This window comes from Panthera tigris, chromosome A2 (assembly GCF_018350195.1).
Source record: "Panthera tigris isolate Pti1 chromosome A2, P.tigris_Pti1_mat1.1, whole genome shotgun sequence".
Classification (NCBI taxonomy): Eukaryota; Metazoa; Chordata; class Mammalia; order Carnivora; family Felidae; genus Panthera; species Panthera tigris.
The window spans coordinates 162,224,284-162,248,643 of record NC_056661.1 but is presented as its reverse complement, the minus strand read 5'-3'; the positions used below and the strand labels follow the sequence as shown (position 1 = coordinate 162,248,643).

The 24,360-nt window shown below is 54.2% G+C and overlaps 1 protein-coding gene across 6 annotated transcripts in view; it reads left to right on the top strand.

The window, feature by feature from the left end:
• PRKAG2 (protein kinase AMP-activated non-catalytic subunit gamma 2) overlaps window positions 1–24,360 on the top strand; it is a 257,901-nt gene that overhangs the window by 81,696 nt on the left and 151,845 nt on the right. The gene's annotated exons all lie outside the window — the stretch shown is intronic.

The window sequence follows — 24,360 nt, the reverse complement described above, 5'->3', positions numbered from 1 at the left end:
TGTGGTGTGGGATATTGTTGCCAGTACCCCCGAAGTCATCCCCCTTGATGAGCAGACCTAAGCATAAATTCACAGATGTCATATGACACAGTGGCCCTCCAGGGGACATCAGGGGGGCAACATGTAGTTGGGAACTATATATACAAAGCCCACGAGGGAGGCCTGTGTCCCAGCACCGATGTCCTCGCGTGCTAGGAAGCATCCCCAGCTTCCTTGACAGAGATGCTGAAATTCTCAGATGTCCTCTAAGAGGAGGGGATATCAGACAGATCTTCATCGGCGTGTCCTGTTTCTTCAACGGTGGCATCAAGCCTCCATTGGTTATGACAGAACGAGGCTGCATTGGGCTCCTGGGGCTGCCATAACAAAGTACCCCAACCTGGATGGTTGGGACAACAGAAATGTCTACTTTCACGTTTCTGGAGGCCGGAAGTCCAAAATCAAGATGTCGGTAGGGTGGTGCTCCCTCTGAAGGGTCTAGAGAAGAATCTTCCGTTACTTCCTCTTGGCTTCGGGTGCTGCCAGAAATCCTTGGTGTCCCTTGGCTTGTAGAAGCATCTCTCCGATCTCTGTCTCTGCGTCCATCGTCGCCTGTGTCTACGTCCATGAGGCTCTTCTCTTCTTATAAGAGCTAAATCATATTGGGTTAGCAGCCCGTCTGTCCGACTCTATCATGAGGGCATCTGCGGTGACCCTGTTTTCAGAAAGGTCACCCTCTGAGGTTCCTGGGAAGGCATGAGTCTGAGGTACACTGTCCAAGACAGGACACAGGTTGTATGGGAAAAGCTGAGATGTACGGTTCACATCACGGGCTGGGGGCGTAGACGATTTTGTGGGTGTGGAGTGGCCAGCCTGTTACGACCAGGGTCCTTTCTGAAGGTAGAAAGGAGAAGCCACGATACGGGGTCTGGGAGGGTGGGATGTTGGCTAGTGGACAAAGGCCAGACTCTCAGCTCCCTGGGAAGCAGGAGCCCTTGCTGCCTTTTTCTGGTCGGCATAGTAAAGGGTTCTTCGGTGTTCTCGGCCGGAAGACACTGTTTCAAAGGTCCGTCTCATGAGATGCTATGGAGTAGGCATTGCTTGTCAAGGCTCCTTTCTACCATCTGGCGAGGCAGCTGCAGAAGGGGCTCAGGAGGGCTTTGGAATGGCTTCAGCTGCTCCTAAAGACAAGCATTGATTTCGTGGGGGTGGGCGCTTGGCTTCTCCACAGAAGCTCTCTGGGAAGGGATGTTCAGCCCAGAGAAGACCGGGTCCCAGGACACCCGCCCATGCTACCGCCCTTGAACCACCGACCAAGGATGTTTTCCGAGTCCACCCTCTCAAGGTGATGCCTCCTCGAGTTCTGTCTGCCGCCTGCCTCTCTGTCGTGTGACTTAGGGCCCACAGGGTGGCACAGGACCTAAAAGTTCAGCAGCCTCCCCGGTGGCACGGATACACACGCAAGCTGGATAAACACCGTGATCGGTTGTTAGGGGGAAAGGAAGCAGGAAGACAGAAACGACGATCACGCTCATCTTCAAGGGGGAACTAAAAAAGGAAAAGGAGATAATTCGGTCTTCAGACACTCCGAGAACGAGGAAGGGAATCTAGGTGGGAGCTTCAGTCCAGATGGTACATCTGGCCCTGGCACCAATGGGTACCCAGGCTGGCGGGCGTTCTTGGCCCAGGGGAGAGAACCAAAGCTCTGTTCTAGAAGGATCTTATCTCATGGAGGAGCTGCCTCCGTGGCGTGGCTGCAGTCTTCCACTGATATTCACCTCTGGCCTAAGGTCCAGTGGCACGTTGATTCGAGACATGTCTTGGGGCTTCTGGGTCTTTCTCGTACTGCCTGCAGCCCCACTATGTAGCAGCAAACCTGTTTCTCTTGAGGCTCAGGGTCTTACCCCACCCGAAACCATAATCTGCTTTTTTGCCTCTTCCTCTCATACGCTGGTGGGCAGACTACAGCCTGGGGACGAACTCTGGCCTGCCACCAGTTGCTGTAAATAAAGCTTTATTGAAACAGTCACACCCCTTTATTTCTTTGGAGTGTGGCCGCTTTCACGATGCAGTGGCAGGATCGAGCAGTTGCAGTGGAGACATTACGGTCCAGAATGGACCCTGTCGAGCACCTCAAGAAATCCGAAGTGGCCTTGTGGCAGTGGAAGCTTCCAGGACAGCGAACCTTTATCTTCGAAAGATTTGTTTTAGAGCTTGATCTTGCCTTTGGAGATGAGGAAAGGAAAGGAAAGCCCATGGCAGTATGTTCCTGAATTCAAATAATAGTTTAAAGGTTTTTAAAATTTTTTAATACTGATTTTTGAGAGAGGGAGACAGAGCATGAGGGAGGGAGGGGCAGAGAGAGAGGGAGACACAGAATCCAAAGCAGGCTCCAGGCTCTGAGCTGCCAGCAGAGAGCCTGATGCGGGGCTCCAAACCATGGACCGCGAGATCGTGACCTGAGCCGAAGTCGGACACTAAACCACCTGAGCCACCCAGGCACCCCAAAGTTTTTTAGATAATAATAAAACAATCTTGCACAGTCAGCAAGGCAGGACCTCAAGAGCGGCTTAATGTCACGTCACCAAACTTTGCTTTCTAATCGTTATTAATTATTATAATGTAAATATTCTGCCTGATAAACGTAAATAATTACAAAAGCCTATTACGTGCATTCTAAGCATGTCCTATGTAACAATTATTTTAATCTTCATAAAAAACCCTATAAAGTCGTATTTTTACCATTTTTATCAAAATAAAAACTGAGCCACAGAGAGGGCAAGTCATTGAGCAAAGGCCACACAGCTGGTAAGCGGTGGAACCAAGATTTGAACTCAGGTGGCCTAACTCCCGAATCTACTTTTAACCCAGATACGAAGACTCTTCTTTAAAGGAGGGGATTTTAGGAATATATAAGCCAATAATAGGACAATAGCCGGCCATTGAAGAGAAAGGAAAATAGAGGTATTTCCTTGGTTATTCCTTGCACCAAACTCACTTCCATGTGGAACGAAACTTTACATGTTACTTAAACGCCCCGAAAAGTGGATGAAAATCTTGGGGTGTCAGGCCTTTGTAAAGGGTGCAAAAAATATGTGTGTAAACGCGATGGGAGCGTTCACAGCCTTTCTCACCGTCCCCGGAAGTTTGCAGGCTTGATGCTGAGAGCGTCGGTACATTGGTCTGGGTAGAGAAGAGTTAGATGATCCGCGTGGGAAAAGCACGAGCTATCCGAGGGAGCAATGCTTAGGTACGTGATGGGGTCCAGGGAGTGAACGGAAGACTCCAGAAGGTGGATTTGAGCTGGGCGGGACGTGGGAGTGTGGGCAGTGAGACCAGAGCCCGAAGCTCAGTTACTGTTCTGGGGAGGACAGAGGGGCAGGGACACCTCTAGAGGGGTGCTCCTGCGTTCAGGGGAGACCACCGCACCCCCAGCTCCCACCCTGCCCCTTAACACCTCCTTTTTTTTTTTTTAAATGTTTATTTGTTTTTGAGACAGAGAGAGATACAGAGTGTGAGTTGGGGAGGGGCAGAGAGAGAGGGAGACACAGAATCCGACGCGGGCTCCAGGCCCCGAGCTGTCAGCACAGGGCCCGACGCGGGGCTCGAACTCACGGACCGCGAGATCGTGACCTGAGCAGAAGTCAGACGCTCAACCAACTGAGCCCCCAGGAGCCCCTCAACACCTCCTCTTTGGAAGGGCCCTCCTCGGGCGCCTGCACAGAAGAGAAGCATTCTCCACATCACACTGCTTTTTCTCCACTGCAGGTAGTGGGTCTTTATCGCTTCTCTCGGCTGCCCTTCCCTCCAGAACGTACGCGCTGTGAGACGAGGGCCTCTGTTTCATCCCGGGCTCTTTTCTCGGCGTCTAGAACGGTGCTGGGCACTTAGAGGGCATCCAACAAACCCCTTGCCTTTGTTCATCGGTGAGTCCGCCCGCTGGCCTGGGCTCTCAGGCCTGCCGCTTCCGAAGACGGGGCATTGCCCGCATTCAGCGAGAGGTCTCGGCGGCTTGGAGAAGCGCGACTCTTCGCAGAGACGATAAAGGAAAGACAAATGAAAACCGACCACGGAAGGGAGACCGCTTCAAAAAAGCAAACACGCACGCACGCACACCGATGCTCCCTCGGAGCCCGGCCGGCGGAGAGGTTTCCCTCTGGCCTTCGCACAGAAGACCGCTTGCCGCGGAGGCCACATCCCTGGCTCCCTCAGGCCCTGCAGCCGCTCTGAGTTGTCATGCACGTCCGTCCATCATCGGGCCTCGCCCTCTGCCTCCCGAGGTGGACGTCGGGTCTCAGGCCACCTTGCGGAGGGGAGAAGCCGCCAGCCTGGAGCTCTTTCCTCGGCCACCGGCCCCAGCCTGTGGCTTCTCGGTGACCTTCCAGCAAGCCCCTTTGAACACCTTTTTTTAGTCTCCATCTCAAGCTCCCGTAGGACCCGTGCCCGCAGGGACCAGCACGTATCCCTTCCTTGGTCTGTCCCTGGAGCGCATTCCTTCCTGCCTTCTAGCAGCGGAAGCCCCAGGTGGGAGAGCTTGTCCTGAGCTCAGTTGTCCGTGGTCTTTCTCCAGGATTTCTGTCTTCCGCTGGCATAGGGCACGCTTTCTCCTGGAAGTAACTTCAGCATGGGAATCGAATCACGGGGGCGCCCTGAGGTCCATTTTCTAGGCTGCGGCCAGAGGGCGCCACCAGGCTGGCCACAGGTGCCCGGGACGGGGCGGCTGGCTCCCACCCGCACCCAGGTAGACGGCTTCGAGCTGACCGAGGTCTGCAGATGTGAGACCTTCCTCATTCAGGTCCTGTGCCCCCCGGAGGTCTCGTGCCCGTCCTCCCACCCTAGATTGAACTCACAATATCCAGATGTATCTTCTGTCTCCTTGTAAAGTGCCCCGGATCCTTTGTGGAGCAAGGCAGGCTATGAATTATGAGGACACAAACCTTCATTTCCTTGATGATGCTTTTGAAACCGGGCCAGATTTGGTCACACCACGTCTATAGCATGCTCTGCTTGACAGAGAACTGTAGAACTCACTGGATTCTCTCACCCCGGTGGACACTTTGATGTCAGTCATCATAACTTAGAAGGCCCAGACCTCGCGCCTCCCCCTGACATTTCTAGAAGAATTCCCCTCTCTTCTTCTTCGGATTCAAGATTTTATCGGCCAGGCTTCTTTCCAAACCTTCGGAGAGGAGAGAGGCGTGCGTTTTGTTCAAAGGGAGAGCTCTCTCTCGGGAGCGTTTGCATTTCCATCAGAAACAAAAACCTCGTTTTGGCTTAATCCTGAAGAAAGATTTTCTGATTGTGAAAGTGAGTATCTGAAGCCCTTGGTGGCTTAGCCTCTCAGTGACCACCAGCCTTCAGATAAATCAGGTCCTGTTTACCTCCTACTGGGGAAGGGTCCTGGAACTTTGACAACCGAAGTCGGACGCTCAACCGACTGAGCCACCCAGGCACCCCCGTCGTTGGCTTTTGAGGATGGGTTTTCTAACTGTAAAGGGATCTCTTTGGGCAAATGATGTTTTGGCTCAAAAGTCAGAATAAAGATATGACAGTAGAAATGCCAACACACAGCCATGACACTGGTCTTGTTATTGATTGTAAATGAGCTTTAAAAGTTTGGGGTAGAGGGGCGCCTGGGTGGCTCAGTCGGTTGAGCATCCGACTTCGGGTCAGGTCATGATCTCACGGTTTGTCGGTTTGAGCCCCGCATCAGGGTCTGTGCTGATGGCTCAGAGCCTGGAGCCTGCTTCAGATTCTGTGTCTCACTCTCTCAATGCTCCTCCCCTGCTCACACCCTGTCTCTCTCTCAAGAGTAAATAAAGAAAAAAAATTTTAAGAATTAAGAAGTTTGGGGTAGGGAGCACCAAACCAGCCCTGAGGCATTTCTGTCCCTGAGACCATTTCTGACACCCGAGAGGAGGAGGCAGGTTTCTGGCCCGTGAGTTTTGTTATGGCCTCACTTCCCACCTCCAGACTCCACACCACCCTCCCAGGTTCCCACCAATTAGTGTTTTCCCCCAAATGTCCCCTTTTTGCAAGCATCTTCCTGCATGGATATTGGTAAACGTTGTTGTTGCCATGAGTGATTCTAGAACATAGACTTCAGGCCTACGGCCAGCTGCTTCCTCACCCTCAACGGCTGAGCGTGTGTGAGAATTGATGATGGCATCTTGGGATCTTTCTACAAGACTTGCGGGAGGGGGCTGAGTATTCTGCGTCGTGCTCTGTTGTGCTATTCACGTGGTGTCCCAGAGAAAGGGCCTGAGATGGGGTCTGAAATTGCTGTTTCATTGTAGTTCCTGGAGGTACACGAATAGCCTTCAGGCTCTGCGCACAACAGACACGCAAAAGCATCGTGGAGGAGGTTGTCCAATCGTGTTAGGAAGACACTGGGTCCAGGTGCAAATGCCATGGGCAGGGTCAGGTTAGCGGGGCAGGGATACGGGGGTCAGAGAAAGGCATTAAAGTCAAGTTGTCAGGCAAGGGCTAGTTGGATACTCAGGTGAGATGAATAACTTATTTCAGACACTGTTCGGTAGATTTTTATAAAATATACAAGTTCGCTTAACCCTTATAATAACTTTTGTGGATTTAACTGTGTCCCCGCCGAAGAGAGATGTTGGGGTCCTAACCCCCAGTCATCTCTGAACGTGACCTGATTGAAATAAAGCCATGGCAGGTGTAATTAAGATAAAGCCCTGCTAGAGTCAGGTGGGCACCAAATCCAACATGACTTGTGTTTTGTAAGAAGACGGGCACGCGGGGTGAAGCCACGTGACAAAGACAGAGACCGGTGGGGTGGTTCTAGAAGCTGAGGGATGCCAGGGGTTGCCAGCAGCACCGGAAGCTGGAAGAGGCAAGGAAGGATCTGGCGCCTTTTCGGGGGGAGCTGCTGATACCTCAGTTTCAGACTTTGAACCTGCAGACTGCGAGGCAATACATTTATTATTATTATTTTTTCACGTTTATTTATTTTTGAGAGAGAAAGAGAGGGAGACGCAGAATCCGAAGCAGGCTCCAGGCTCTGAGCCTTCAGCACAGAGCCCGATGTGGGGCTCAAACCCACGAACCGTGAGATCATGACCTGAGCGGAAGTCGGGGCTTAACCGACTGAGCCCCCAGGCGCCCCTAGGCAATACGTTCCTGATGTGCTTTGTCACTGCGACTTTCCAAGAGGGCAGTTTGAGTAGCGGGGGAAGGAAGGAGAGCGTGTTACCGGGCCGAGGACTGAGACAGAGATGGCTTCTTTCAAGGAGTTTGGGTCAGAAGGGAAGGGGAGGGGAGGGAGGGGCGGCAGATACCTGGTGCCCAAAGGCGACGTGAGCTCCTCTACTCCTCCCGGCCCCTCCCTGCACGTGAAGGGGTTTCCACCAAAGTCGGGGACAGGACATCACTTCCTGCCCGTGTGCGTCTACAAGGCTGGAGGCGAAGACAGCCGGGTGCTGAGGGTGTCGGAGGCTGGGGGCCCGGATCCGGTGGCTCAGTGGGGAGGGCAGCGGGGCCAGCCGCCTTCCTGGGCGGGACGGAGATGCGAGCAAGAGAAACCCTTCTCACGTGGAACCACTGAGAACCTGGGCTCATTTCTTGCTGGGGCCCCCCTGAGCCGATCCTGAGGCGTGAAGGTAGACTGGGAGTGAGTGGGTGGCTTGGCGTTAATGGAAGTTTTGGATTGGCCTATTTTAAGATAGGAGAGATGAGCGCATTTATAGGCTGAGAGGCAAGGAGCCAATGTCAATACGCCGGCGGGTTGTGACAGGCCAGGGACGTGAGCCCGTGTCCCTCGCTGGTGTCGGCTTCTGTTCTCCATTAGACTGCTGGGCTTGTGCTTGGGGGACGCCTCCGTTTGTCCTCGTGGCCCCGACAAGGCTGTCTGTCTCCCCAGTACTGCCTTCACCCCCTCCGAGGCCATCTGGGTCCCTCCGGGTTGTTCGGGGACTTGCGCTGCCACGGGTGGGGACCTCCTGTTCGCACCGCGAAGCACGTTTCTGCAGGTGGCTGCCACGGCGTTTATCAGTGAGCTCTGAGCTCAGGCTCAAGGTCAGGTCTGCAAGACGGCTGCTAATCCCTGACAAAAGTGACTTGTTCTGGGTCCCAAGGCTTGGTAGTGACGTCGGTGTGCGTGAGCTCGTCTGGTCTGAACGCGGCAGGTGCTGAGCACAGTGTGACCCGTCCCTGTCCTGAGGACTCCCGGATTTTGCTCCTGAGAAGAACCAGGCCGCCCCTCTGACTTCACTGAATTACCCCTGCCTCTCAGTGGTGGCTCCTCCCTGGGGCCCTGAAGAGCCACGATACAGTCTCTTCTGCACCTCTTTGGTCCTTACACATACATATATATGTTAGAGCGTGTGCACACATCTGTGTAAATACTGTCAGATAGCTGAGCCCCCTTCCTCTATTAGGCACGTTCTGAGAAATGTTTTCCTGCCTGTTGCCGAGATCGTCTCGAGCTCTGGAGACTCAGAAGGCGGCCATGCTGCCCTCGGCTACTACGTGCAGCCCCTTTCTCTTGTCTTTTCTGCCCCCTGTCCGCTGGTCCCTCCTTCTCCAAAGTTCCAGTGCATGGCCTGTCCCTACCACGTGTTGGCGGACTCTGATAACCCGTCTGACAGCTGCCCCTCCCCTTTCTTCTGCACGGAGCCTGGTTTTATTCGGGGCCCAGCCCCAGAGCAGGACCTCCCATTGGTCTGATTCAGTTGGAATTATCCCTTTCCCATTGGGGAAGTGCCTGGCTTCGGGGCCACTGGCCTGGAGGGTGAACCGGGACCTAGGTCTTGCCAACAAAATGTAAGGAGAACTCTGTGAGGAATCAAAGAAGACGTACCTCCCCCAACAAAAAAGAGACACACGAGAACTAATTCCCTCTCCTTACTTTGTGGTTTCCAGCCACGGTGGCCATCTTGTGACCATAGCCAACATGCAAGATGGCGGAACAAGAAGGTGGGAACGTAATCCTCTTACATCACTGAGCTTAGCATTCTAGATGACACATGTCCTTGTAGTTTAGTGTCTTTTAAGTTATGTTTTTCCGGTATAGGCCAGTAAAGGATCCTGACTGATACATGTCTCTTTGGTAACAGAGGTGAGATTCATCCGGATGGCAACCAGAGCAATGCTGGAAAATTGGGAATATTCCAGATGGAAGGCTGGGGGCGGGAGGAGAACTGGAGCACAGTCTTTAATTTCCCCCTGTGCTATGAAGAAAACTAGAGCAGGGTACAGAGGCAGATGGGGGTGCTGTTTTGTGGAGGATGGTGAGGGAAGGAGAAGTCCCATAACGTGACCATGACTGAGCCAGCAGAGAGCAGTGCAGAAGTCTTAAGATAGGGGAAGTGCCCAGTGTAGGTGAGCAAAAGCGTCACAAAAATGTCAGTTCCCAGCCTTTTTGTTTTTTTCCTCCCAAACTCACCCTCAGCAAAGTAGATAACCAAACAAGCTTATCGGGCCGACTTTGGGCCAGGTCTGGTTGTTAGAGTTCTGCCTTCTGTAAACTCACTTTTTCTATATGTCATTCCTCCCACTGTTTCCTTAAAAAAAGAAAAAAAAAAAGTTTACTTTTGAAAAGTTCCTACGTTGTGTTCAATGACTTGAGAGGCTCTGAAGGGATGGCCGCCGTGGGTCCAAAGTCCCAGGGCTGCCGGTCGACCTCGAACCACAGAGCCGAGTGAAGGCCATCCGTATTAAATCTCTCCTGCGTTCAAGACAAGACGGGTTTACTATGTGTCCCCCTTTTGCCTCCATATTCTGAATGCTCGTTTGAACCTGATTTTCCATAGAAAAATGTGGGGGTGAGAGAGCAGATCCGGGTTCCATTAACAGCCCCCCATCGGGCACCGCACGCTTCTGGGGTTTTTCTGGCTTTGTGGCCGAGTGACCACTAGGGGGCGATACAGCCTCACGTGCTGAGCCTTATGCCCCAGCCGGTTGGCTCTGCCTAGAGGACAGAGGCAGGACTCGCTCGCTGTCCCTGCCTGGTTTTTCCAGCTTGGGAAGTCTACCTTCAAATGCACAGCCCACACAGAAGAAAGCTGATGTCCCCGAGCAGACGGGTGGACCTCACGCCTGACCAGCCCCCACCAGGCCTTTTAAGAGGGGGTTGAAGGGGGGGGGATCATTTCACTTTGACTACATTTGCTCAGTCGGTATTTAATGAGAACCCGCTACGTGCCAGGCACCCGGGACACAGCCAGCAGGAAGTGAGCTCCTGCCCTTGTGGGGATTACGTTCTAGGGAGGAGAGAAAAGGAGACGTATGGATGGGGGTTGGAGGCTGCTGTTCCGTGTTGGGCCATGGGAAACGGAGGCATCGAGCAAGGGTGGGATAGAACCGGGGAGCCAACCAGCCGGGTGGGCGCGTGGGCAGGTGCACCCGCAGAGGGAGGACCGGCGCAGGGGTCCTGAGCGGGGGCACCTGCCGAGCCTTGTGCCGGTGTGGCTAGAACTGAGCGAGGAGGGAGACGCTGGTGAGGTCCGCGAGGCGGGGCGGGGGCCTTGCAGGCCAGGGCAGGACTCCAGGTTTTCGCTGAGCGATCGTCAGCACGCGTTGTTCAGCGAATGTCCTGCTCTCTGGAGGAATTAGCCGGCTACTGGGCAGGGAGGGTCGGGGGGGACCAGCTGGGAGCCGCCGGCGTAGACCCGGAGATCCGTCTTGGTGGCCTCCCGCCTCCTTTGAGACGTCCTCCAACCCTGCCGTCTCCAGAAAGCCGTACCTTAAGATCAGGCTTGCCGTGAGCAGTCCGCCAGAGCTCAGAAATACAACCGTTATTTTAAGTATCTGCGCGCTCCGTGTTCCCCTCCGATCCGCTTCGGGTACCTTCTGTCTTCCGGAAGATCGTGTGTTTCGTGTTCCACTCGCTTGCCTCTTACTTTCCCCCACGCTCTTCCAGGTCCACGCGCTTAAGGCAGAGCCTTAAGCAACACAGTGCCCCCCCCCCCCCCCGAGGCCTCTGACTGTGGTCCTCCCTGAGGAGAGCACGGGGGTCTGGGCGGAGGGCGCAGGTGGGTAAGCAGATGTATCTAGAGGAAGGATGAAAAGCTGCCGTAACCTGCAGGAAAAGGGCTGGTCCCCATCACACTGTAAAGGGGAAAGTCATTTGGGGTCCCCCGGGGCTCCCTTTTCTGTCTTCTTCCCCTTGGGGGCTCCTGGCTCCGAGGGCGACAATGCCTTACCCTCCCCCCCGCCACCCCAGACCAAGACCAGCTTGCAGGGACAGGTCTGACACAGGCATTCAAACCAGCATGTACGTGACAGAAGTGAAAGTTCCCGAATTTCGGGCGCGGTTGGCACATTTAGTGTATGAGTGAGGAGGAGTTCCTGCCAGACGTTTCGGAAGCAGTTGTCTCTTCAGAACCCCACGGTCGTGCAGTGATGGCTCTCGGGGTCTCAGACATTGGGGTGGCATTTTGGCAGCTGGCCCCCACTGAGCAAGAAATGGTATCTCGTCGTACGTGGGCACTGGTCTACACTGAGTGACGGCTATGGAGGGAAGTCAGCGCTCCCCCCCCCAACCCCCCGCCACCCGGGCCCTGGAACGTTATCTTTGTCCTACCAGAAAAACACATTGAAAATCGCTGACCTGGGCAGCCACCTACTCTCATTACGCTGACGGCGACTCAAGGTCACGACCGTGGCATCTGGAGGACGGGCAAAGAGGAAAAGGTGGAGGGCAGATCCCGGGACCCAGGGAGTGTGCGGCGGCCCAGTGGGAGGAACTTACCGCACGGGGCGTGAAGGCGAGGCCAGAAGCTTCATCCCAGGCTGCATGGATTGGGATGTCTTTGACGGTGACCCCCAGCAAGAGACACGTCGTATGCGGTAATCCAGAACATGCATGTTTTTCTCCAGCGTCGACCCTGGCCTCTGCCCTCTATTTCCAATTCGATGCCCGTTTGTTCTAAAAGCCTGCTTTCTCTGACCCACACGGCTGGTTTCATGGGGGGGGGGGAGGGGGCGCGGCCGGGGGGGGTGCGCTTCAGAAGATACCACCCTCGCTGGTCATGAAGCGCAGGAAGGCTGTGGAACGCTTGCAAAGTGGGTCTGGCTGGGAACTTCCAGGGGCTTTGCCAGAGACGAGCCGTGGTAGACATTCGAACTCTCCAGGACCGGCTCACCGCTGCGACCGAGGCCACGTGGACTTTGAACACCCCAAATAAAGTTAATTTTCGGTGGGTCGTTAAGCCGAAATACCAAAATCCCGCCACGGGTGACTGTCCTCCCGGAATAGGTTACGTCTCAGTTCCGTCAACCCGGCTCCTTGTCTGTGGATCCGAATCAAAGGGTGCCCTGCCAGCCGTTTGAAATTCGCATGAGCTTTCCAGAGGAGTTTATTTAACTTGGAAAACTCCTGGTCCTTTCACACCATGTCTATCTTGGATCACAGACAGCTTCTCCTTTCTCTGCCGGCAACTTGAGTTGATTTTTCAAATAAGAGTTTGTTTTCCCGTAAAATGCCAGAGGTTTTGTACTGTGTGCGAAGGAATGAACTTTAGAGCCTCGAGCCTCTGATTCACATGCCAAGGGCTTCCCGGTGCCGAGAACCCCCTGCCTCGCCTTACCCTCGGAGCCGGCCAACGCCAGGCGGCCCGCCAGCCTGTGAGCGTGCCCGCGCGCACAGGGGTCCGAGAGAGTGACTTTCGTCCCCCAGCACTTGGGTCTGGAACTCGAGGCTGGCTTCTGTGCAGGACGTCTGTACCGACCGTTCTCGGTCTTCCGTTCTCTTGAGGAATCTGGTCTCGTTACAGGTCAGTCGGCTACCTGTGCGACCGAACTATCCGTGTGTTTAAAACAGCCAGAACTTAATGGCTGTGTGGTTATAAAGGTGAGGGAGAAGGTTGCTGAGAAGCTAAGCGGGACTCAGGGAGGCAAACCAGAGATGAGCACGAAGCCTGTGCCTTTCCCGGGTCGGAGAGGTGCACGGAGGAGCGCAGCCCCGGGGCAGGGTCGGGGCTGGAACCGGGAGCCGCGGTTGGCGGTTGGTCTGCCTGGATGGATGGGGAGCGGCCACGGTCAGAGATGCCACCCAGGGCCAGAAGCCAGCTGAGAAAGGAGCCTGGGTGTCACGGCTGCAGGGACAGGTCCCTGTGTGCCCAGCAGAGCAGGGGACCCTCTAGGAGCGCGAGTGAGAACCCACAGCAAGGTGCCAGCCCCTGAGTGGACGCCACCCTGCGACGGTGAGCCCTGGGTGCTGTGCTCTGCCCCTGGGTGTGGCTGATGCATCCAGGCATATCCCTCCCCGCGCCCCCCCCCCCCAGCCTTGTGGTGACAGGAAGCCGAGAGGGTCTTAGGGAAACTTCAGTGTCACCTCCATTGACAGGAGTCAGCTCCAGGATGTCCTTGATATGTGCTTCCCCGTGTGCAGATTCCCGTGTTTGCCGATCGCTCCCTGGGCATCATTTGCGTGCCGGTTTTGCACCTCGCTCTCAGGGGACATCCCAGGACCTGTGCAGCTGGTGCCCATGCCTCAGCGGCAAGAGGCCTGGGGAGGGGGGGCGGCCAGCAGGGGAACTTGGCCCTCCAACGTGCCTCGAGGGGCCCTGAGGCTCTCCCTTCCCAGCCACGCTCCGGAGCAGGCAGACGCTGGCCGCTCCCCCACCCCGACCCCCAATCACCTTATTCGCTCGCCCCCAAATTCCAGCTGCCCCTCTCGCCCCCGCCTCTGGCCTCCGGGACCTGATTTTCTTTCCTCCCACACGCGCTCTTCTCACACCCGGCAGCTCGTCCTTTGCACGCTTCATCTGCGTGGCCCTTCCTTCCCGTGGTAGGCACAGGGACGTGACCGGAGCCCGAGCGGCACGCGCAGGGTCGTGGGCACACGGTTAGGCAGGGCCGGCGTCGGGTGGAGACGCATGTGTTCCGTGCAAGGCCACGTGGCAAATATTTTAGGCTTTGTGGGCCACCCCACGCCTCTTGTAGACACGAAGCCACAGACAAAATGTAAACCGCGTTCCAATAAATCTTTATTTATAAAAGCAGGCGGCCAGCAGGAACCGACTGAGCCCCCCCCCCCCCCCCCCCCCCGCCTCAGGCGTCCCCGTCTCACCCCCTTCTCCATCCCGCAAATCCGGTCTCGCCGCGTCGTCCACACCCTGGCCCTTGGCTGGCTCTGAGCTCATCTCATGGCCAGCCCACCTGGCCTCCGCCACCGTGGGTCCCAGTGATGGACAGACACCCTGCGGTACCTCCCGGTTTCCCCTTCAGAAGTGAGGGGGCTCGGTCCCCACGCTGCTGGCTGCGACGACGACGGAGAGCCCCCCGCCCCTCCCCACAGCGTCGCCCCCCTTCCGAAGCAGGACTGCACCTGACAGCTGGGCAGGGCATGGCTGTGGAGGGCTGGCCCCCTTGCCCCCCTCAGGGCAGCTCTGAGGGGTCGTCCCAGCTCCCGAACTCTCTGTAGGGGCCTCACCGGGTCTGCGTGGCCTCTCAGTGTCACGTGAGGCCCAAGCCTGCCTCCTTGCTTTCCTCCTGGCGGGTGTTGATCCCCAAATACGAGTCCTGCGTGCCAGTTCCCGTCTCGGGTCTGTTTTACGCTGCGCCTGGCTAAATAAGGCTTTCCCTGGCTTGGCTGTGCTCCTGCGCCCTGCATCCCATCCTCAGTCCGCCCTCCCCCCTCCCCACCCAGCCGCCCTGGCTCAGCCAAAGCCAGGGCAGGGCTCACCAGCCACTGCTGGAGCTTTCTGGATCGGGGCAGCTGGTGAGACTGAATCCTGGGGCCGAGCCGACTTCAGAAAAACGTGACTCATCTTGCCTACCCACAAAGAAAGGAAAAGTATGCGTGGCATCCAAGTTTCCTGAAAAGTTCAGCCAGCACATTGCAGAGCTATGTGGCCTGGCACCTAGCGTGGGTCCCCTGGGAGAGCGCCCTCTGCTGGCGATCATGCAGGTGTCCCTGAAAGGTGCCAGTGAGGGCGCCAGCCTGGGCTGGGCTGCCGGGTTATTATTATAAGGGGAGGTTGCTGTGCTTTGGGCAAAGGCAAGGGGAGGTTTCCAGAAGAATCTCCTTTCCCTCGGAGAACCGTGATGGTGGGCCACGGTGGGGGGGAGAGGCTAATGGACCCTGCGTTCTGGCCGCGCTGCTTTCTTAATTCCTCGGTGAAAATAACATTTCATGTTGGCAATTTCAGACTTACAGAAAAGTTGCAAACATAGTACAGAGAATTCTCACGTACCCTTCGTCCCGATTCCCCGGCGCAAACATTTTAGCACATTGGCTTGTATCCCACCGCCCGCCCCCCACCGAATATGTAAATATTTGTGCACGTGTTTGTATGAAATCTGAACCATCGAGAATAAGCTGCAGGCATAGTGTCCCTTTACCCCTAAATACTTCAGAGCGTATTTCATTCAAATGAGCACATTCTCCAAAGTAGAGTTTACTTATCAAAATCGGGAAATTGACGTTCATCCGGTAGTATTCGCTAAAGTGCACGCTTTATTCACCATTCACAAATTATCTCAATAACATCTTTTGGAGGAGGAAACCCCCAGTGAAGCATTGCATTTGATTCTCCTTTCTCCTCCGACTGTCTTCATCCGGAGCAACCCTCTGTCTTGTCTTTCACCATCTCAGCCTTTTCCAAGACCACAAGCTGTTCATTGTGTAGACCGCTTCACGTGGGGTTGGCCTGACACGTCCTTACGCCTAGATGCGGGTTCCCTGGTCGGGCAGTGTCCGTGTCTCGTGTCCTGTCCCGGCATCACAGTGGGAAGCAGGTGATGTCACTCTGACCCGTCCCTGCTGATGCTTACTAATCACTTGGTTAAGGGAAGCGTCGGCCACAGTAAGATCCTAATTAAGTTACTATTTGGGGGGGCACCTGGGTGGCCAGTTAAACGTCTGACTTCGGCTCAGGTCATGATCTCATGGTTCATGAGTTCAAGCCCTACGTCAGGCTCTCTGCTGACAGCATGGAGCCTGCTGGGGAATCTCTGTCTCCCTCTCTCTTTCTCTCTCTCTGCCCCATCCCTACTCATGCTCGCTCGCTCTCTCTCAAAAATAAGTGAACCTTTTTTTAAATTATTATCTTTCCCTTTGTAAGCAATAAATATTTCATGGGGAGTGATTTGGGGAGTTCTGTAAATATCTTCTTCATCACCAAACTTCCACTTGCTAGGTTTTTATTTTATTTTTAATGTTTATTTTTGAGAGAGAGAGAGAGAGAGGGAGAGAGAACGAGCAGGGGAGGTTCAGAGAAAGAGGGAGACCCAGAATCTGAAGCAGGCTCCAGGCCCTGAGCTGTCAGCACAGAGCCCGACGCGGGGCTCGAACTCATGAGCGGTGAGATCGTGACCTGAGCCGAAGTCAGCCGCTTAACGGACTGAGCCACCCGGACGCCTCTTCATTTGCTAGTTTTAGCACCAGTTGACTAGCCTTGCCTGAATTATGACCAGGGTGGTGGCCAAAAGGTGATATGGTCTGATTTTATCACTAATTCTATGTCGATTGATTGGAATTGCACTCAGGAAGGAAATCTCCTTTTCTGTGTGTGTGTGTGTGTGTGTGTGTGGACATATATGTATGTATGTACTCACAGATTCCTGTTTCAGTCAACAATTTGGTTTGTCACGATCATATTTTGATGTTTGAGTTGTCCCGGACTTGGCCAGCAGGAGCCCCTCAGGCAGGTCCCTGTTTCCTGTGACCGTCCCCATTGTTGTGGCAGAAACACTGCCTTACTTGCTGGTGCAGCAAAGTGTTCGAGCCTCATCATGTCCTTTCCCTGCCCTGGCCTGGAATCAGCCATTTCTCCAAAGAGCCCTCATTACGTCCAGTGGCCAGTAGTATTTAGAAATAGGATCTAGGCGCTAAATGTGCTCAGGGCTATTGGAGCATCGCTGCTTTTAGGTCCTCTGAGCAGACACACTGGAGATATGCTCACATCTAGGAGAGCAGGTGGATCCAAGAAAGAAAGTACATCCACACAGCAGAGTGCTATGTGGCTGTAGAAAAAAATACACAGATGATATCGTTGAGCCAATATGGCAGCCGTCCCATACAACCGTCCCATTGTATGGACGAATAGAGGGTTCTCAAGAGACACGGAAATGGCCCTTGGACGGTAGTAAAAGCACTTAGACATCAATACAAAGCCTTCCCCCAAATCCAGTTTGTCGAGGAATTCACAAATATTTTCCTCTAGTATCCACATGGCTTGACTCTTTTTTGTGTGGTAAAATACACACAACGTATCATTTGCCTTCTTAATCACTTTAAAGCGTACCGTTCAGAGGCATTAAGTCCGTTCACGTTGCCGTGTGACCTTCACCACCACCTAGTTTCAGAACTTTTTCATCGCCCCGCATGGAAACCTAATACCCACTACTCCCAACCTCCACCCCCCACCCCGCCCCCCAGCTCGGGCAACACCCATCTATGTTCTGTCTCTTTGGATTTTCTTTTTCTGCACACTCTGCGTAAGTAGAATCATACAAAACGTAACCTTCTGTGTCTGGCCTCTTCCACGGGGCATACTGTTTTAAAGGTTCATCCATGACGTAGCAGGTATCAGAGCTTCATTCTTTTCTGTGGATGAATAATGTCCCATTGTACGGACAGACCACGTCTTGTTTGTCCATGGACGCTTCGGGTGGTTTCCGCCTTGTGGCCGCTGTGAACGACGCTGCTATGAGCATTCACGTCCAAGTTCATGTCTGAACACCTGTTTTCAATTGTTTTGGATAGAGACCTAGGCGTGGAGTTCCCAGCTCATTTGCCGTTTCGTTGTTTAACTTGGTGAGGAATAGCCAGGCGGTCTTCCCACGGCGGCTGCACCGTTGTGTGTTCCCACCAGGATTGTGTGAGGCATCCAGTTTCTCTACATCCTCTCCAACGCTTGCACCTTTCCACTTGTGGTCATCGTCCTTGTTACTGTGGCCGCCCTCGTGGCTGTGAGGTGGTGACGGGGGCTTTGACTTGCCGTTCCCTAAGGACATCGGGCATCTTCTCATGCACTTGTTGGCCATTTGTGTCTCTTCTTTGGGGCGAGGTCTACTCATTTTTTTCATTGGGTTGTCTTTTTGTTGCTGGATTGTAGAAGCTCTTTTGACATTCTGGGTGGTAGACACTTACCAGACACGTCCTTTGTGGATTTCTTCCCCCTTTCCGGGGGCTGCCTTCTCACCCCTTGATCGTGTCCTTTGCTGTACAAAAACTACTACTTTTGATGACAGCAAAGTTTTGATGACCGAAAATACCTGGACACTAGAAATGAAGTGCGGGCTGGGGCGGGGGGAGCGGCAGAGAAGTGCCAGTGGCCACACCTCATTGATTCTGAGGAGCGACTCTCTCCCGGGTGAGGAGACAGCAGGACAGACTGATGGAGTAGGGGACTGCCTCATTGTCACCAAGTCATGACAGGCTGACTCAGGGTCTGACCATCCCCTTCAAGCCTCCAGTGAGGGGAGAGCAAAGACAGCAGATTCTCTGGATCATTTCTAAGTTTCATACTCTATCACAGACCCCCTTGCTCCACTGCCGTAGGTCTAGTTTCTTTCCAACGTTTCCGCTCGGTGGGGACATCTATAAAGACACGCTGCTGTGCTGCTGTTGTGACTCCTAGGCCTCTGTGAGGAGAACCTCCCACGTTCCTCCTTACCCTCTGATCCTGCGAGGACCCTCGACCAAGTCCTCTAAAGGGCAGGAAGCCACCCTCTGGAACATTGGTGAATTAGCACATTCTCCTCGTTGGGGGAGGGCTGGATAATGTTTCCAGCTAATCTCCCGCCTCTGGGCCAGCGATAAGAGATAAAAGCCAGATGGCATGCATGCCAGGAGGTGATCTTTCTTCACGCTGCTGCTCACAACGGTGTTTCTCAACACTTCTCTTTTTTTTTTTTAGCTTTCGCTGAAGCAATTTACTGAGAATGCACCTTGCTGCTTTTTCCTGCTGGAGATACTGATCACCATTTACTAGATTTTCTTGTTTGTATTTCATTTTGTTTTATCCTCTTTACGTTTTAGTTTTCAGTGAAGCCCTTCAATCACATGATTGGAAAAAAAAAACCAGTTCAAAATGATAAATACTGAAAGGCAGTGATCTCCCATCCCACTCCACCCAAACCCAAATGTGACCTTTTAAAATTGTGTACATATTCAGCTATTTTATGGCTTATCAATGTCAAAGCTTGTATACTGTCTCATCGTGGTGGACGATGAATACTCACTCCCCCACATCTTCTAATTCCCCTTCTTTTTTTAATGTTTATTTATTTTTGAGAGAGAGAGAGAGAGAGAGAGAGACAGAGTGAGAGAGGGGGAGGAGCAGAGAGAGAGGGAGAGAGGGTGAATCCAAAGCAGAGAGAGGGGAGGGAGAGAGAGAGAATCCAAAGCAGGCTCCAGGCTCTGAGCCATCAGCACAGAGCCCGATGCGGGGCTCCAACCCATGAACTGTGGGATCATGACCTGAGCCGAAGTCGGACGCTCAACGGACTAAGCCACCCAGGTGCCCCTTCCAATTTTCCTTTGCTTTCCTTTTTTAAATTAATCAACCTTTTCTTTTAATCATCCCCACAAAGAGGTTTCTTAGACATTTGTTTCTCATCACCCCCATGCAACTTTAATAGAACGGATGTACCATATATTATTTATGTACTATGTGTATATCTGCACTTTATATATAAAAAATAGTAGTAGCCATCCCCAAGAGCCATTATCACCCTCTTAGAATAATGCCTTAGTTAGAAAGGGAGTTGATGGGGCACCTGGGGGTCTCAGTCAGTTAGGCATCTGACTCTTGATTTTGGTTCAGGTCATGATCTCACGGTTTCATGAGATCAAGCCCCGCATCAGGCTCTGTGCTGGCAGTATGGGAGCCTGCTTGGGACTCTCTCTCTCTCTCCCCCCACCCCTCTCTCTCTCTCTCTCTCTCTCTCTCTCTCTCTCTGCCCCTCCCCCACTCACACTGACTCTCTCTTTCAAAAATAAATAAACTTTAAAAAATTTTCAGGAAAAGAAAGGAGTTGAGGTGAGTGATGTCAGTGAGTATAGTAACATCTGACTAATTTGGGATAAGGCCAATCCGAATTAGCAAACAATCTAAATTATAGAATGGCATTTTTTATATTTTGTCAGTATCAAGAAGTGAACCAGCCACATAAGTCAACGTTCTAGATGTTTGAAACTTAAACCACTCGAGACGCCTGTGTGGCTCAGGGGGCGCCTTGGTGGCTCAGTCGGTTAAGCGTCCAACTCTCAGTTTCAACTCAGGTTCTGGTCTCACGATTTCATGAGTTCGAGCCCTGTATCGGGCTCTGTACTAAAAGCGTGGAGCCTGCTTGGGATTCTCTCTCTCCCTCCCTCTCTCTCTCTCTCTCTCTCTCTCTCTCTCTCTCTGCCCCTCCCCTGCTCATGCTGTCTCTGTCTCTCTCAAAATAAATAAACTTTTAAAACATTTTTTAGAAATTTAGAAACTTAAACCACTGAGCACCAAAACCATGCATCTTTTTAAGTGTTAGGTGCATTATGCACTTTGCAGCGTTCTTATCCAAAAGATACGAAATACAACGTCACCGTCTGCAGATGATTTAGGGTCCTCACCAGATTGCCCCGTGATGCACGCCAGCATATCCAGCCGGCCGGCACTGAGATACAGGGACTGGGTTCTGGATCGTGAGGGCTTCTGACTGCCCTCTTCTTACCCTCCGCACCTCCTTTCTTGTTCCAGCTACCTGCTCCACGGCAGTCCGTGTTCTTCCCTGAATAGCGCCCCCTGCCCTCCCATCGCAAAGTGCTGCCGAGAACCAGCGTTCTTTGTGTGTGTGGTTAAAAAGAGTAAATTATTAGGAGCAACGTCCCTTGGTTCTTCGCTCAAGAAAAAAAGAAATGCCTGGGCTTTGAGGGTTAGGGCTGACGAGCAGGGTTTTGTCCCAATTACTTCTGACTTCTGGGTCTAGACCGGGTGGGGGGACCGCAGCCGAGCCCCTCCCAGCACACGTCCCAACACCTGCCCGGCCAGGCCGGGCCGGCGCTGTCCCCTGATGCACAGCCCAGGCAGCCAGCCCAAGGAGGTGCCCTTCCGTCACCGAGGCTTTGCTGCTGCGGTTTTCCCCACCATGTCCTTGAGGCACACGGAGTCTGAGCCAGCGCTCAGAGCTGCCTGAAGGGTGAGACGATCCTGCCCGCCTGTGAAGTGCTCTGCAGCTTTCAAGATATTTAATCTCGTCTGAGTCCCTCAAAACTTCCGTGCGGGGGGCTCGGGTTGTGTTGCGGTCTCTTTTATGGGCGGAACGTGGAAGACTAAACTAGATGGCTCAAAACCGCATGCCGATAGGTGAGCCTGCGTTGCTTTAGGGGCCTTTGTTTGACCCAAGGTATCTTCAGCCTTCCTGCTCACCGTCTTGTTTATAACATATTTCACGAAATCAATGAAAGGCAGACTTCAGCTCACGTCTCGTATTTTAATTTTTTTTAATGTTATTTTATTTTAGAGAGAGAGAGAGAGCACGAGCAGGGGAGGGGCAGAGAAAGGGAGACACAGAATCCGGAGCAGGCTCCAGGCTCCGAGCTGTCAGCACAGAGCCCGACGCGGGGCTCGAACCCACGAACCGCGAGATCACGAGCTGAGCGGAGGTCAGACGGTCAACCGACTGAGCCCCCCAGGCGCCCCGCAGGTGTCGTATTTTAAACTAGTGGCTTCACCCAGATGAAGGGAGTGGAAAAGCAGCTGGGGTCACCTACTTTGAGGAGCCCCGGATTCTGGGAAATGGAAACCAGGGTTGGCCGCCCCAGGGGCTGAAGGCCTAGGTGGCCACTCTCTGTCTCCGGCCAAACGGGGGAGCTGATGAGGTCTTGACCCTTGCCAGTTGCCAAGGGTTTTGCACGTTCCTTTATCACTTTGGCCTTTCCAAGACATAATTCATCTAGAAAGAACTAGATGGAAAATCCAGATGCTTGGCCTCTATAATCTTTGGAGTCTAGTTTTTGAGAGCTGTTACTCTTCAGTCCTTGAGCTCTGGGCTCACCCTGGCCCCTCTGAATGCTGCAATTAGGAGCCGCTCTGGTCTCTGGCACCTTCACAGCCCTTGGCCTGTCAGAGAGACCCCCAGGGACTGCAAGGACCACGAGGAAGGGTTAGGTAAGGCCCCCACTGTGGAGGGGAGGGGGCTCTGTAATTGGAAATCTAGAGGTAGGTGGGTCTCAGGGGAGATCGCTCCTGTGGGTATTCCAAGGACGGTCTGGCCCCATGAGGACCCCCCCTCAAGGCCCCCCGATGCCCCTGAAGACTTTAAGAACATCTAGGGATTCATACTTTTGGGTGCTGCCCTTGGGCATGCTAAAAATAATTACTGCCATTGTTTTTTCCACTTTTTCTGTACTCCCCCGTATTTTTCAAGTTGGCATTCCTGTTGTCACCGGGTTTTGACGTCACTGGTGTGAGTGGAACTATTCAGGCTGAGAGATTTTTTGTCTTTACCCAAAAAATCAAGTTGGACTCCACTCACACCGGAGTCTCCACACTCCTGCTCGTGGGGGCGGGGGTGAGGGGTGGCGGGCAGGAGGCACGGGGGCCTGAGTCACGGTGGGGCTGTCGCTCTCCAGGGCCTCCGCCTCATCAGCAGCTCCGGGAGGGGACACGGAAGGCCCCGGTGAGGTGACATGGCAGCCTCACTCAGAGTCAAGTGCCACGGTGACCTTTAGAACTTTCCGTGAAACACGACCCAGTATTTTGCAACCAGCAGGAGGGTGTTAGCAAATATGTGCAGCCGCTCCCGCTCGGCTCCAGGGGGGGACCCGCTGTCCTCTTACATAATGGGATTTTGTTTGGCTCACGGCCCTTCAAGGGATCTGGGTGCTTTTCAGGTACTGTCACATGATCCTCGAAGGGTTCGGAGTCAATTTCCCATTGAAGTGTCCTTATTTACTCTTCCCACATCCCGACAGAGAAGAGGCGACCTGAGGACCTCAGTGCCCCTGAACGGGGGGCCCGGCGACCCCGCGTCTAGCCCCCCAGCCCCACCCCTGACCCTCTGGCAGGATCCTGGACACGTCATTTTCTCGGAGTCTCCGTTTCTTTTTATTTCTTAAATCGGATCGTGCGGGCTGGCCTCCTACCTCCCAGCGTGGTGGGGGAAGTCCTGAGCACGGTGCTTTGGGAACGGTCTACACGCTCTGTTCCGATGGAAGGCGCCCTTAACGGGGTGGGGCCCCTGGTGGCAGCCGGGCCCGTCCCCTGGCTGCTGCTGTCTGCACGGGAAGCTCATCCGGCGAGAGGGCGCGCTCGAGGGGTGCCATCTGGGCTGTGGGAACCCGTCCAAAAGGCATGAAGTGCCTTTAGTGAGGGCGGTCTTCAGACGCTCTCTCATCCGGGCCCCTTGTGGCCGTTTCGGGGAATTGTTCGCAGCTGCACAGGACCCAGTACCCAAGTGGCTTCGGTGACAAGGGTTTTGGCCTTTAAAAAACTGTATTTTAATGTAATTGGAAATCCAGAGGTAGGTGGGCTTCGGGGGGGAGGGGGGATCACTCCTGTGGGTATTCCAAGGACTGCCCGGCCCTGTGAGGACCCCCTCAGGGCCCCCTGCTGCCGCACCCCTGTGTGTACAGGGTAGGGGGGTGACGAGCAGAGGTCAGCATCAACCATGGTGTCCGCTGCAGAGAGAGCACAAGTCCTGCTTGGGGCCACCGCCGGCAGCCTGGAATGGGACCAAGTCATTGGCACGACGGGTGCCTCACGTCTTGGCACCTGCCCCCAGGCCGAGGGAACAAGGCCTCCCGGCTCACCAGCTGAGAGCTTCCAACGACTCAACTGGCTTATTACCTGCGTTGTGGGGCCACGAGGGTCACCGGAGGGGTCTTACACGTCGGAACTCTGTGAACGTGGTAACGCTCCCTGCACGGAGCGACAGCCGGCCCGGCACAGGGAAGGAGCGAGAGCTTCTGTTTGCTGGCCTCCTGGAGCAGTGGCGAGAGAGCACGGTCCTGCTGGCCTGTCTGCGGCCCCCGCTATGTCCCCTCTCCACCTCCCCTGCCTCCCCCAGGGCCTCTTGTCACCTCCGCACTCGGGCTTCTGAGTGGTGTGCAATATTCAGATGTGCAGAGACCAGCCCGCCCAGTAAAATGCACACATCGGGGTAAAGAGACCCAGTCCCCGTGGTCATGCGGTGGCCCTCAGCCCTACCCTGAGAATGCGGCCGCAGGGCGAGTGCAGAGCTTTGGCTGACGGAGGGCAGGGAGCCGTCAGCACAGCCCCCCTTGCCTCCAAGGGCATCAGTCGATGCCCCCCAGATCAGGATATGCCACCCCTGGGGTGACCGAAGGCACAGGGCACAACGGGCTTCTGTTCCCGGGCCCACCTCCCTGCCCACGCGCCAGCCTGAAGAACTCATCCGCTCGGTACGATTCTGTTTCCCCCATCAGGTAAGATTCCCACGACCAGAGGCGTTCCGTACAGCTTC